General features: G+C 34.1%; 1 protein-coding gene and 1 pseudogene across 4 annotated transcripts in view; one reads left to right on the top strand and one right to left on the bottom strand.

The window, feature by feature from the left end:
- FARP1 (FERM, ARH/RhoGEF and pleckstrin domain protein 1) overlaps positions 1-13078 on the bottom strand; it is a 331424-nt gene that overhangs the window by 207801 nt on the left and 110545 nt on the right. The window lies entirely within an intron of this gene.
- On the top strand, positions 3511-4058 carry LOC141491516 (COP9 signalosome complex subunit 7b pseudogene; annotated as a pseudogene).

Raw genomic sequence — 13078 nt, 5'->3', positions numbered from 1 at the left:
ATCATAGATTCTACAGTTATCAAAGACCTTAAGCATCATCTAGTCTGATCAAGTCATGAGCCTCAAAGAATGAAATGTGTTTAGCATAGCTCTTTCTAAGTGGATACTGACCTTGTCCTTCCACAAAATGTTTCTAAGCAATCATTATTATGAATGAGATCCTTGAACCAATGAGAAATTGAAGATTATCAGATTTAAGAAATTCTTAAGTATACCCTTTCTTCCAGAAATATATAATCATTACTCAGTCACTCTACACATGCCCATAATGGCGTCAGTCATCTCAATTCTAACACAGAGCTCCTATATTTAAACATGGTAGCTAACTCCAACTCTTCTAATATGTAATTCATACTACTACTACTACTACTACCACCACCAACTACTACTACTACTACTACTACTACTACTACTACTACTACTTGTTTCATCTTGAGAGAATTGTTTTGTACTGTTTTTGATACCATAATTATAGTATGAAAGAGGAAAATTAGATGAATGAGTTAGTTCAAGAAGGAAATCACATGTTTATTATTTAATCTGTAAATAGGAAATTGGTGAACAAAGGAAGGATATTAAGTTGGTGGTTAGTGCTTTAGGATATCAGAAATTCCCTTCCCATAAATCTTTGGCATAGTTTTCTTAGGATCTTCTGAGACAAATTTCTGTGTATAACTAACCCCTCACAAGACTGAAAACAAAAGTAAGAAAAAAGAAAAAAACCTAAAGCATCTAAACTAAATTCTCTAATAATATTCTTCTAAGAATCTCTCATACATTAGGATTTAAATTTACTCTTGGAAGAAATTCAAGTGAATATATAAGCATTGCTTATCAGACTTTGAATTTTTTAATCCCTGGATGGCTGATAATTCCACCATTTTTTGTTCATGAGGAATGTTTCAACCTTATTGTTATCTCTTCACAATGCCATCTTTAAGTACTTGGGCTGTTCAGTACCAAATTCTTTAGATCTTAAGCCTTAATATTTATGTTCCAACATTGGGGAAAAAAGAATCAGCAGATGGCAAAACACTTTCAAAGAAAGTGTTAAAAGTCTTCAGATATTACCATTACCAAGGCAATGAAGTTAAATTGACTCACCAGTATTCACTATATATTTCAGCACAGTGCCTGATCCTCAAGAAAATAGTTTATTTTCTAAGTCAGACCTTACTCCAAGGGTCATAAACCTAAGATTTCAGAGTTTGAGGCATGCAGAGAACTGTGATAACTTGAGTTTTAGCTCCTTCCTTGGTATAAAATAAGTGTATTGAATCATTAGAAGATGTTGAATATATTTTGCAGTACTTAAAAGTCCTCCATTCTGTCATCTTGGTTGCTTCTTGAGGTCTCCATCCTGTAGCACATCTTAACTTATGTAAGAAGGGATCCTCAGATCAGAAGAGTGCTGATCAAGGGTTAGGAAGAACTTAACAGATCATACCTTCATATGCTGCCACCCAGCTATCATTTTTGAAATTAGGATAAAGTATATATATATATATATATATATATATATATATATATATATAAAATATATATATTCTATGAGTATTAAAGTTTAATACATGGAATATACTTTTATTTAGCTGAGCCTGCAAATTTTCTGTAAGGAAAAATTATAATTTTGTTTCATTGGAGTTTATGATAAGTGCTGACAGTCCCAGATGCCAGGTTCTCTATGAGAGCATCTGTTTATCTAGTCAGGATTAGGTTAAACTACTTAACCTCCAAGATACTAAATCTACTTCTTGAAGGTATTGAGTTTAAGACACAAAAAGCAGTTTTCTGTTATATTAGTTGACTTAAGATTTCAAACATTACACTGACAATTTATAGTTTATTGATAATATAAAAGGAGTCTTTATCCATATGTTATTTGGACAAATCATTGTTAAATATATTTATTTTAAAAAGGATATCTTTTTGAGATAGACTGTTCCTATGTCCTTAATTCAAAACACCATGCTGAGTGTGGAATTGCAGGAGCCTCAGATCAGTCAATGAATGATGCTGAGCACCATATGGGCAGGCATAAAGAGGAATTTTTAATTGGAGCAATAACCTTTTGGAATTGCCTCAACTGTACTTAATTTAATGGAAACACCTTGTTTTATTCAAAATAACAAAGCTATATTCTTTTTGTTTTATTTTTAGAATGTTTGGACTTAAGCATACATGTGCACACACAGAGTCTTCACATATGGTCTGAGATTGTCACTAGATTCAATTTTTGGCATAGGATCAATGCATCATACTACTAAAGTACATTCTAATGCATTCTTAGGATCTATTACAGAGCTAGCTGACAGATGACAGTGTATTGAGTACAGTATACTCCAAATATTAACAAGTTATAAAATATCATCCCACTGAATTAGAGTGTACTTAGAAAGCACTGGACAGCTGTTCCTGTACACACAGAAAGAGAATTTATGACATTTTTATGGAACTATTTAAACTTTCCTGGGGCTCAGCTCCAAGGAATAAGGTACAGTTTGTTTTTTTTAAGTCCAGTAGTTGTAACTTTTTAGTTTATAGGTTGAATGTAAACAAAATTGGTTTAGTTATTTGGAAAATAAGGTGTGAAAATTGAAAATACCAATGAGAGACAAAATGGTTTAGTGTCTAGAGGGCTATTCTGGGAGTCCTTTGCCCAGCTTAAGTCTCTTAAATTCTCAGTGCTTCAGGCAATACTTAAGACCATAAGTTTCCAAACAGCAACAGATCTGCCCAGATAGAGAAATGGGAGTTCCTGTACAGATAAAATTACAGAAGGTTCATTTACCACCTTGGCTCCATCCCCTTAAAAAAAAAAAGAAGTATACTCACAAGCTAGCACTTACCTACTAGTTCTGCAACTAAAACTGAAACAAGAGCAATAAAAGTAATGATTACAAAAAGAATTGCTGGTAATAAAAATAGAAACAGAGGGCTTGCTTCATATTAGTCTTTCCCCCTACATTCTTTAGTGTATCTAAATACAATGTATCTGCATACAATAATGTTTCCTCTACAATCCAGTAAACTATAACAAATAATAACTTCTTTTATATCAAATTTGTTTATTTAACTGTATAGGAATCTTCTGACAAAGAACTATATGACATACATCATTGTCTTCTGACAATGAAGATTGACACCTGCTATAAGATAGCATATAAGAAACAACTTTTTCTCCCACAATGAGCTCATTATTAGAAGTAATTTGCCTTTTGAATTGTACTTCTGATGGGGGTGGGAAGAAGTATTTATTATGCACCTACTATATTCAAGGATTGTGCTAAAAGCCTCACAATTATCTCATTTGATAAAAGAATTGGTGGTATGCTTTTCTCCCACACTGGCTAGGCCTGACATATTTGGTCTCACCTTCTATATATGAAAAAAACTTCAGAAATAAGCCTATTATACCATTTGACAAGCTGTGGGGAGGCATCTTAACCTATGAGAAGCAGCAGAGGAGATAGAACCTTGGTAGCAGAGGCAGATCAAGAGGCTATATAAATGGCAGGCAAATAGAAACCCTCCTGTAAACTCCTAGATCAATTTGTTTTATTAGCCAAAGACACAAATAGCTCAGCCCTCACTGCTTTTAAAAGTCAAGTCCTAAAAACTACTGGGGTACACATGTTTGGAGAGCTACTTGAGTGAAACCATGTACAGAAAATTGCAGAATGTGTTACTGCTCCCTATTTTCAGTTACTGAGCCTGCTTGCCTATTAAACATACCCAGAACACATAGTCAACAAGGAGAGTCAACCTAAACTAACCATAGCCCCCAAAACAAACTTTTGTAAGCTATTGTGAGCTTGGCAGCAAGAATGAAGTCTTATTTCTTGCTCAGAGTCACTGAAAAATGTCTTTGGATACTAGACTTCATCACTGAAGCTGTCTACACAGATATCATTTAAGGCCAGCTGGACCAGTGCTGTGGCACACTTCTGCATTGGTCAATATATTCAAAGAAGGACATCGAAAATCTTGTTAAGATCTTGCAGATATGATATCCATAAAGAAGTGAAGCACTTCTGTTAGGGATTAAGGGATACTGAGAACCCCCCCCAACAGAAGGAGAACTTCAGCTGGACCATAGCAGATGAAACCTAGGGTCATTAACATCAAGAAAACATTAAAACTAGAGCATTATATTGTCAACTCAAGAGTGGGCAGAGCCAAAGTCCCCCTCTTATGCTGAACAATTTGAAACCCACTAAGAAGATGTCCAAAGTGAAAGGTATGGTCTTCAGCAGCCAGAGGACAGGGAACTCTATGGGGAAAGGGAAAGAGAATGGCAGTCATCACAGTCTTCTTCCCTTTTTATTCTAAGTGAGCCTGCACTAAATCAATCCCTTATCTCTCATCATTTCAGTAACATCCTCCTGCCAATTGGTATGGTTCTAGCTAGCAATGCTCTTATTTCCAGTCCCTAACTATTCAGTGTCAGCTGGTCAGGGATGGGGGAAAAGGAGGGGAGATTGTCTTTCTAGTAACTTTTACTCAAACCATTAATTTTCTTTTCATGAATCCAAGAAAGATCATTTGGAAATAGGTTTCAAACTTTCTTCCCTTTGAGTATCTCCAGAACTACAATCTATGAACAGTTCTTTTATTTCATACCCTGATTGCTGACTGCTATACGTATTCTCTAAGTGGAATGAAAGTCAGAGCTGAAAGTTTATGTTATCTATATAGAGAGACCACCTTCAGATAAACTACAGAAAGACTTTTTAAGTTTTTGTTTTATTTCTTTGCTTATTCTTCTAGCAGGTGATAAAATGGAGAAAAGTAACTTGGAAAAGGAGAATTATATAGCTGAAAATAATTTCTCAAAAAAAAAAAACAAACAGCACTCTTCCCCACTGCCCTTTCAGTTTCTGATGAGTATAAGAAATGACCTCTCTGATAAAGTTAACTTAAAAGTTAAAAAGCAAGATTTTAAGCAAGGTTGGAAAATTTATGTTATGGCTAGAGCTGTGATGAAATAAGAAGATTCAATTCTAAAGTCACCATAACCTTAGAGGTCAGCTTTGCACTTATTTCAGTTTCAAATGCAGACAGCTGAACATCAGTCTCCACTTAACCTAGTGACCACTATATTTCATGAACCAAATTATGACATCTTAACAAAAACTTGAGAATATTAAATAAATGTTTTATTGATGCTTTAAAAAATAACCATGATTGTTTTTACAATGGAAAAAGAATGAGGGAGAAGAGGTTTAAGGATGAAAAAGGAGGAAGGATGAAGGAGGGCCTTCACTTAAAATATACAAAACAAATAAGCACATTAGCATGGTCTGATGATTTCTGCTTCACTCTGAATCTATGCCGTACTACTTCTCTAACAGGAAACAACTAGAGTCCTTTATATCAAGATGGTCATGAGAAATCAGGTATCGATAATGAAAATATTCCTCTTTTCTTCTTCCTTGATTGTTCAATGTGGTCAGGAAAGTCTCCCATAGATTGAAATAATGACAAAGAAGGTCCCATGTTATATTATTATTAATCTTCTTGATCCCAATATGGTTTTCAGCATTCTAATGTGGGTTCAAGTCATATTAGGTTCAAGGAACTCTAGAGAAGTCAATGAATATCACAGCATGTCAGTCCTAAAGCCATGCTGGTCATAAATCTTAAGAGTATGATTATGATGATAGATAAACTACAGAAGGTATCCACCTATTCTATACCTGGCTCCGGAGCAACCCAGAACCAGCCTGCTTTAAAGGATCTTTCTGAATCTATTAGTATTTAAAAAAAAATCCCTCATAAAGCTACTCCAATAGTTTTACAATATTATTAGGATAAATAAAAACTAAACTTTAATTCTCCATTACACTGCCTGTCCAGTTCTTCCTTTATAATATTGTTCCTGTGAAATAGCTTTGGCTTAAAAATCATAATTTTGAAAAAAAAAACAATGAAAGCATTAGGTAGAGCTGTATCTGTAATGATTAAGAACCTTCTAGGGGATCACATAGTATTTAACCCTCTTAGAACCACTTCAATTTCTGCCCTCTTAATCTGAATTTAATAGCAGAGTTAAGATTGGGAGATTTTTTTTTGAATGAATGAAATTCATTTTTTGAATGAATGAAACTCATTCAAAGGTGGAATATGAAATATATATGGAACATATGCAGAGAGCTAGTATTTTAGAGTAAGCCATGTGATGTACTCTTTATTTAGAATAGTAAGAGCTTTAATTCTCTCTTTCCAATGTTCTTTGAGGACACAGAGTATCCCAGTAATAGGAGGAATGAGAAGTGGGAAGTGGTAGGTCGCCACTGTATACAACTCTGGAGTTTGCCATCAGAGCATCTAGAAGGGAGAACTTCTAACTGTGAATTAATCTCCTTGTCCCAGAATCCACTTGCTACTCAATGGGTTGGGGAGTCAGTGGAATTGATTCTATTTCTTCAATTCCTCTTTAAGTAAAATATTCCCTGAATATATTGTCTCTATACTTTTAAAAGTTAGAGGTTTTATTATTTTTACTTTTTTTAACATCATGGATTCAAATTAATTGAAGACAACAAATTGAATAAGGAGAATAAGATTAAACCTAAAACATTGAATCTACAGGATTCCTGGGGACCACAATCTTAGAACTAATACTAATTACTATTCTATTACCAATTATCAACTAATTTCAGCTCTTCTACCTAAATGGTGATTTATGTAGTGTTTAAGAAGAGCTTTCAACCTCAGGGAACATTATTCATTATTAATAGTACTGGCAAATTCAAGTCAAAACACAAATACCAAAAGTAAACTTCAATAAAAGACCCTATGGCTTTCGATTCACTAAATAATGGAATCAGCAGGAAGTCATCTTTAGTAGAACACTAATAGAAATCACAGAGATGTTTTAAAAATTGGCAAGGAGAAGGGAGCACAGTTCCTTCTCTACCAACAAAAGCACAACTGAGAGAAAGTTGTTGAGGGCAATATACTAACTTGCACAGCATCATCAGTCTTCCTAAAGCATTCAAATCTTTATGTTTAAATTAGGATGGATGTAAACACATTACTTAAAAGGATCATGGAGCAAAAATCAATATAATTTTGTAATAGGGGATATAGTTGTAATCTTTTTTAGATACTCTATCCAGATATTAAGTTTGAAGGGGAAAATGTTTATTTAAAAAACTGAAATAAAACCACAAGAGTTTCTGTAAGATTCATTTTAAAATATGCATATTCCCCCAAATTCTGTTTTCCCATATTTCCACATAGAATTTGGACAAGTATTTTTAAATAGTAAATAACCAAATAAAACCCAGAGCTTTAAAAATCAAATTAAGCACATAGTTCAAAACTGTCTGATCACAAAACTTAGATTCCTCAATCTTCAGTAAAAATTGTTTTCATTTTGGAATAAATGTGACTCTTCCATCCATCCCCTTTACTACACGATCACAAAATTTGCAAATTTCTGCCACTTTGGAGAAAGTCAGTTATGCTTAACTCAAATGTAAGTAAAGAACAAAACAGAGAACAAAGAAACCACTGAACTACAATACTTGTTTGGAATTTGATACCACAGTTGTAACACCCCAAGACTCAGACTAAACTATCTTTGTTTTTCTTAATAAAATGAATCCTCTAGAACGGATTAATTTGCTAGTGTGTCTGGCACATAGTAGATACTTTAAAATACAAATTCTTCCCCCTCCCCCTTTTAAGTCCAAATGGGCACAACATTTGGATACAGTTTTAACAGGATTGGATCAGTACCTCTGTTTCATTCAGACTAATCTTTCAGAAAACAGAATTGTACCTATTTTATACTATTGGATTCATGACCATGTGTATTTTAGGGTCCTGGATTGCTTCATCAGCTACATATGGTAGTTTTATGATTATTTTTTCAAAAGTTTTTAAAGAAGTCTCAAAGATGAGGGAGAGATAAAAAAAATTTGTGAAGGAATTAATCTTCTTTATGCTTAGGTTTCCATCAACTGTATCACTAGAAGAGGTCAAACAAAGAGAGGTCTCCTGGACAGCCATGATTTATATTACTGATGATATGAAATGAATCTGACAAAGTGTCATTAATCCTAACCCAACCTACCATCATGTAGAAATATCAGGATAAAAAACAAGTAAAGTAAAAAAACAAGTAAGTAAAACAAGCATACTTTTATTATTGTCTTACTAAATTCCACTGAGGAAGGGAAATGATAGTTTTTTAGGTTCACCTATGACTTCTAATAATTTTTTGTTTTTGTTTATAACTACGCTAGTTTAATACAGATTGTGATCATCAGAATTTCTCAAAGATATTCTGAAGAACAAGAACTCTATAAGAAACATGTAGCACAATATTTTATATTTATTTCTTTAACTGTTACATGAATCATGTGTGCCTCCAGTCCAGGAAATGAACAGGGGTTAGATGTCAGCTATTCATCAGTTTAAGGCTTTATTCTCTTCTCATGCTTGAAATTGTTCAGTCACCACTGCCAAACTATTCACAGGGAGAGAGGGGCATTTTATATTCATTAATTGTCACAATAGCTCAGCTGGGTCTTGGAGAACTACAAAAAAAGAAGGGGAAAAGATCTTTTTCTCCAAAACACCAAAATGTTAGCTTATTATTCTGAGCTCAGAATTTTTTCCCCAGAGTTATTTACATTTTGTTTTTTTTGGGGGGGGGGCACTTCAAAAATAATGTAGTTACCCTTTTTTAATTAAAAAAGTAATCTTTCCTTGTATCCCCCAGCTCAACAGTCAAAGGTCATAGTCATGATTAATGACAGACTTGAATTCACTTTTTTGAGGGGTTCTTTTGAAAGCACAGTTACCCTGAAAAACAGGTTAAACTATTCATTCATTACACATTACCAGTGAACATGACCTATTTCCCAATCTTTCAAACCTTTCTCAAAGAAGATTAATATGGGGGTGGCTAGGTAGCATAGTGGATAAAGCACCGGCCCTGGAGTCAGGAGTACCTGGGGTCAAATCTGGTCTCAGACACTTAATAATTACCTAGCTGTGTGGCCTTGGGCAAGCCACTTAACCCTGTTTGCCTTGCAAAACCTAAAAAAAAAAGAAAAAAAGGCTAAAATGATGAGGATTGCTACATGCCTAATTCACCAACTCCCAAAGGCTAAAAGATAGGCTAGAACCAGTGTCATGTGACTGAAGTCCACTTTGTCAATAATCCTGTTACTTGGGTTGATTGTACTCCCACAGCAAAATTCTCAATCATCTATGACTAAAACTAAAACTATATTATGAGGATGGGGACATTGGGGAGGAGAACCAAGGAAAAGATTTGATCTTAACTACATAATCACTCCCTAAAAATCACTTTCAACATTATTCCAGATTTACCTTAGGGGAAAGTTAAAAACTAAATTGTCCCTTAAAGTGATAGCTAGCATTTATATAGCTTTTTAAGGTTTACAAAGTATTTTAGATATGTTAATCTTATTTGATTCTCTCAACAACCCAGTGAGATAGGATAGGTGCTAAGATTATCACCTCTTTACAGGTGAGGAACCTGAGGCTACAGTAAGTTAAGAGACTTGTCTTGCATTATACAACTAATTATCCATTGCAGGAAATTGATTCATGGAGGTCTTTCAGTCTTCAAGTTCAGTTTAGCTGACATCTATGGAAAATTACACTTTGAGATTACTCTAGATGAAAGGTTATCTTTAGCTTCTTTTCTCTTCATTTATAAGGATTGCTGGTCCAGAAGAAGAGTGTAAATGAAAAGAAAGGTGGCATTTCTGCATTCAAGTTATGATTATTTTTTGTTTTTTTATATGCTTAGTCATTTTCAATATGAATTCAAAGACTTCATTTTTTGCCTTCTATGGAACTAAATGTACGAGACAAACTTGTCCAATGAAATTTTCCCTACAGTCAAGTTAAGATTAAAAACAAGGTAACCAAGAGCTCAAGGAGAAGTAGTAAATGACTTTTCTCTGGGCTAAAACAAAAAGAAACATAATGAAAGGAGAATTTCCACATAAAAAATCATAACTCTATTAAACAGGGGAAATGCTTCTCAAATTCCCGATTCATCAAGATTCATCAGAACTTCCCTGACTTGTTCACCTTCATATTTGTAAAATGTTCTCTGAGGCTATCTTTCTGACAAGTTCTAGTTACAGTCAGGGGATGTGATATCTGGATTAGTGAGAGTCCACTATACTAGTCTGCCTAAACCTCCCAATTATGATCTACGTTCATCAGAAAGTATGCTCCTTGATGGAAGGGTGTGTGGATTTTGTTTTGCTTTGTTTCTTTACTTTATATTCTTATCCCTTAGCAATGAACCTGGAATTAATAAATATTAAAGTTGATGACTAGGTCATCATGCTACCAGTATTAGGCTTACCCCTCACTCTCTCTTTTCACTTCCATTCTATCATTGCACACACTAAAGACAAGTCAAATGACTTAAGGTTTCATCACCACCTTCTGTTACTTCTCAGTCATTTCTCCTCTAACTTCCATAAACTCCTTAAGATATAAGAATTGCCTCTCTTTTGGATTTGTATCCCCAATTCTTGGTACAATTGAGAAATACTATGTGCTAAGCAAATAAATAAATTCTTGTTTCATTAATTAGTTCTAATTTTAAAGTTATTTTATATAACTATGAAGCACACCAAGTTTACTACAAGAATAATGGAATTTAGATAGAGTACAACAAGTTAGTCTTTTGTTCAAGATTTGCTTTATCCTTGTAAATATGCAGTAGGTATTCACTCAGATGCCTATTTGATATTCTTGTAGTATTCTAGAGAGAAAAAATTTTTTTTAACAAATGTTAATAGCTCTCTATATCATCCCCCAAATAATCTAAACACTAAGGATATATATTTATTTTACATAATTAAGTCATTTTTAAACTATGAAAATCATTTATTCTTTATCAATCACTCATTCAAATGTATACACCAGGGGGTTTTTTGGTCTTTTTTGTTTAACTTTTACTTAAAGTAACTTTTGCATATGTTCCCAGATAAAGACATATCCCTCAATTCAAGTCTATAGTACTGAACTTCCTGTGTTAGCAAGATACTCCCATATCTCCTCTAATTCAATTACATGTGTACACAAGACAGCAAGGGTAGTGATTTTTAATTACAGTGTTTACAGGATTGCTTAGAGAGATCTACCCTCATAGATGACTGAGTCATAAGCAGGATTTATATTTATGTTTATGTTTCTTCCTAAACAGAAAAACAGAGGTGGATGAGAAGATGAAATGTAATAATGTATATAAATATCCCCTGTGATCATATTTTATAAATTTAAGCTATTATGGATATTTGTATAGAAATTCTATAAACTATGGTTGTTTGCTATATTTAGGATTTTCATATTGGTATGTGAAATTATTATAAAACTGTTGCCATTTTAAAAGAACTTTTATTGCTAGAGAACATGAAAAAAGAGTGAAGTCTTAGATGGCTATCAAGTATTTGGTCTGTTGTTTTTGTTGTTATTGAGCCTTTTTCAGTTGTATCTGATTCTATGTGACATCATTTGGAATTTTCTTGGCAAAGATACTGGAGTGATTTGCCTCTTCCTCCTCCAGTTCTTTTAACAGATAAGAAAACTGAGGCAAATGGAGTAAAGTGACTTACCCAGTGTTACACAGTTAGTAAGTGTCTGAGTCCAAATTTGAACTTAAAAATAAGAGTCTTTCTGACTTCAGGCCCAGAAATTTATCCACTGTGTGCCTCCTGACTGCTCTTAAATTGTCTTATATTATCTTATATCTCCTATATTTGTACATTTTAAAGTGTTACGCAAAATCTCCTTCCACAAGCTCTACTGACAAAATACATACACAAGCATTGGTATGCATACCGATTTCAGTTCTCTAGTGATATGCTCCTAATCAAATGAACTTCTAGAATGAGACAAAGTTGGGACCAGAGAAAGAAACAGACTTAAAAAAAAATTGTTGATGAGGAGATCAAAGCAATCCATAGCCATATGAAAAAATGCTCTAAATCATTAATTATTAGAGAAATGCAAATTAAAGCTTCTCTGAGGTACCACCTCACACCTCTCATATTGGCCAGTATGACCAGGAAGGATAATGATCATTGTTGGAAGGGATGTGGGAAATCTGGGACACTATTACACTGTTGGTGGAGCTGTGAACTCATCCAAACCTTCTGGAGAGCTATTTGGAACTATGCCAAAAGGGCAACAAAAATGTGCATACCCTTTGACCCAGCAATACCACTACTGGGTCTATACCCTGAAGAGATGAGGAAAAAGGGTAAAAACATTACTTGTACAAAAATATTTATAGCAGCCCTGTTTGTGGTGGCAAAGAATTGGAAATCCAGTAAATGTCCTTCAATTGGGGAATGGCTTAGCAAACTGTGGTATATGTATGTCATGGAACACTATTGTTCTATTAGAAACCAGGAGGGATGGGATTTCAGGGAAACCTGGAAGGATTTGCATGAACTGATGCTGAGTGAGATGAGCAGAACCAGAAAAACACTGTACACCCTAACAGCAACATGGGAGTGATGTTCAACCTTGAACGACTTGCTCATTCCATCAGTGCAACAATTGGGAACACTTTTGGGCTGTCTGTAAAGGAGAGTGCCATCTGTATCCAGATAAGGAGCTGTGGAGTTTGAACAAGGTGCAAGGACTATTCCCTTTAATGTAGAAAAAAAACCAGATATCTTATTGTCTGATCTTATTACCTCTGAGAATTCTCTTCTCTTTAAGGATATGATTTCTCTCTCATCACACCCAATTTGGATCAAGGTACAACATGGAAACAAAGTAAAGACTGACAGAATGCTATCTGTGGGGGGGAAGCAAGATTGGGGGAAAATTGTAAAACTCAAATAATATCTTTAATAAAAATAAATTTTAAAAAATTGTTTCCATCAAAACAGCTTAAGAAAAGTCATCTCCGTGTATAAAATGTTGAGGGCAAAATAATGGAAAGGGATCTTGACTGCCTATCTTTTCCTTAAGAGGCTTGGGCTAAGTTCAAAGTTATTATCTTTAAGAAAACCTATCAATTTCATATACTTGGCTAATAGCTCAAAAGAGAAAA

This window comes from Macrotis lagotis, chromosome 6, assembly GCF_037893015.1.
Source record: "Macrotis lagotis isolate mMagLag1 chromosome 6, bilby.v1.9.chrom.fasta, whole genome shotgun sequence".
Lineage (NCBI taxonomy): Eukaryota > Metazoa > Chordata > Mammalia > Peramelemorphia > Peramelidae > Macrotis > Macrotis lagotis.
Note: the sequence above shows the minus strand (reverse complement) of the source record. Positions and strands in the feature narration are given on the sequence as shown.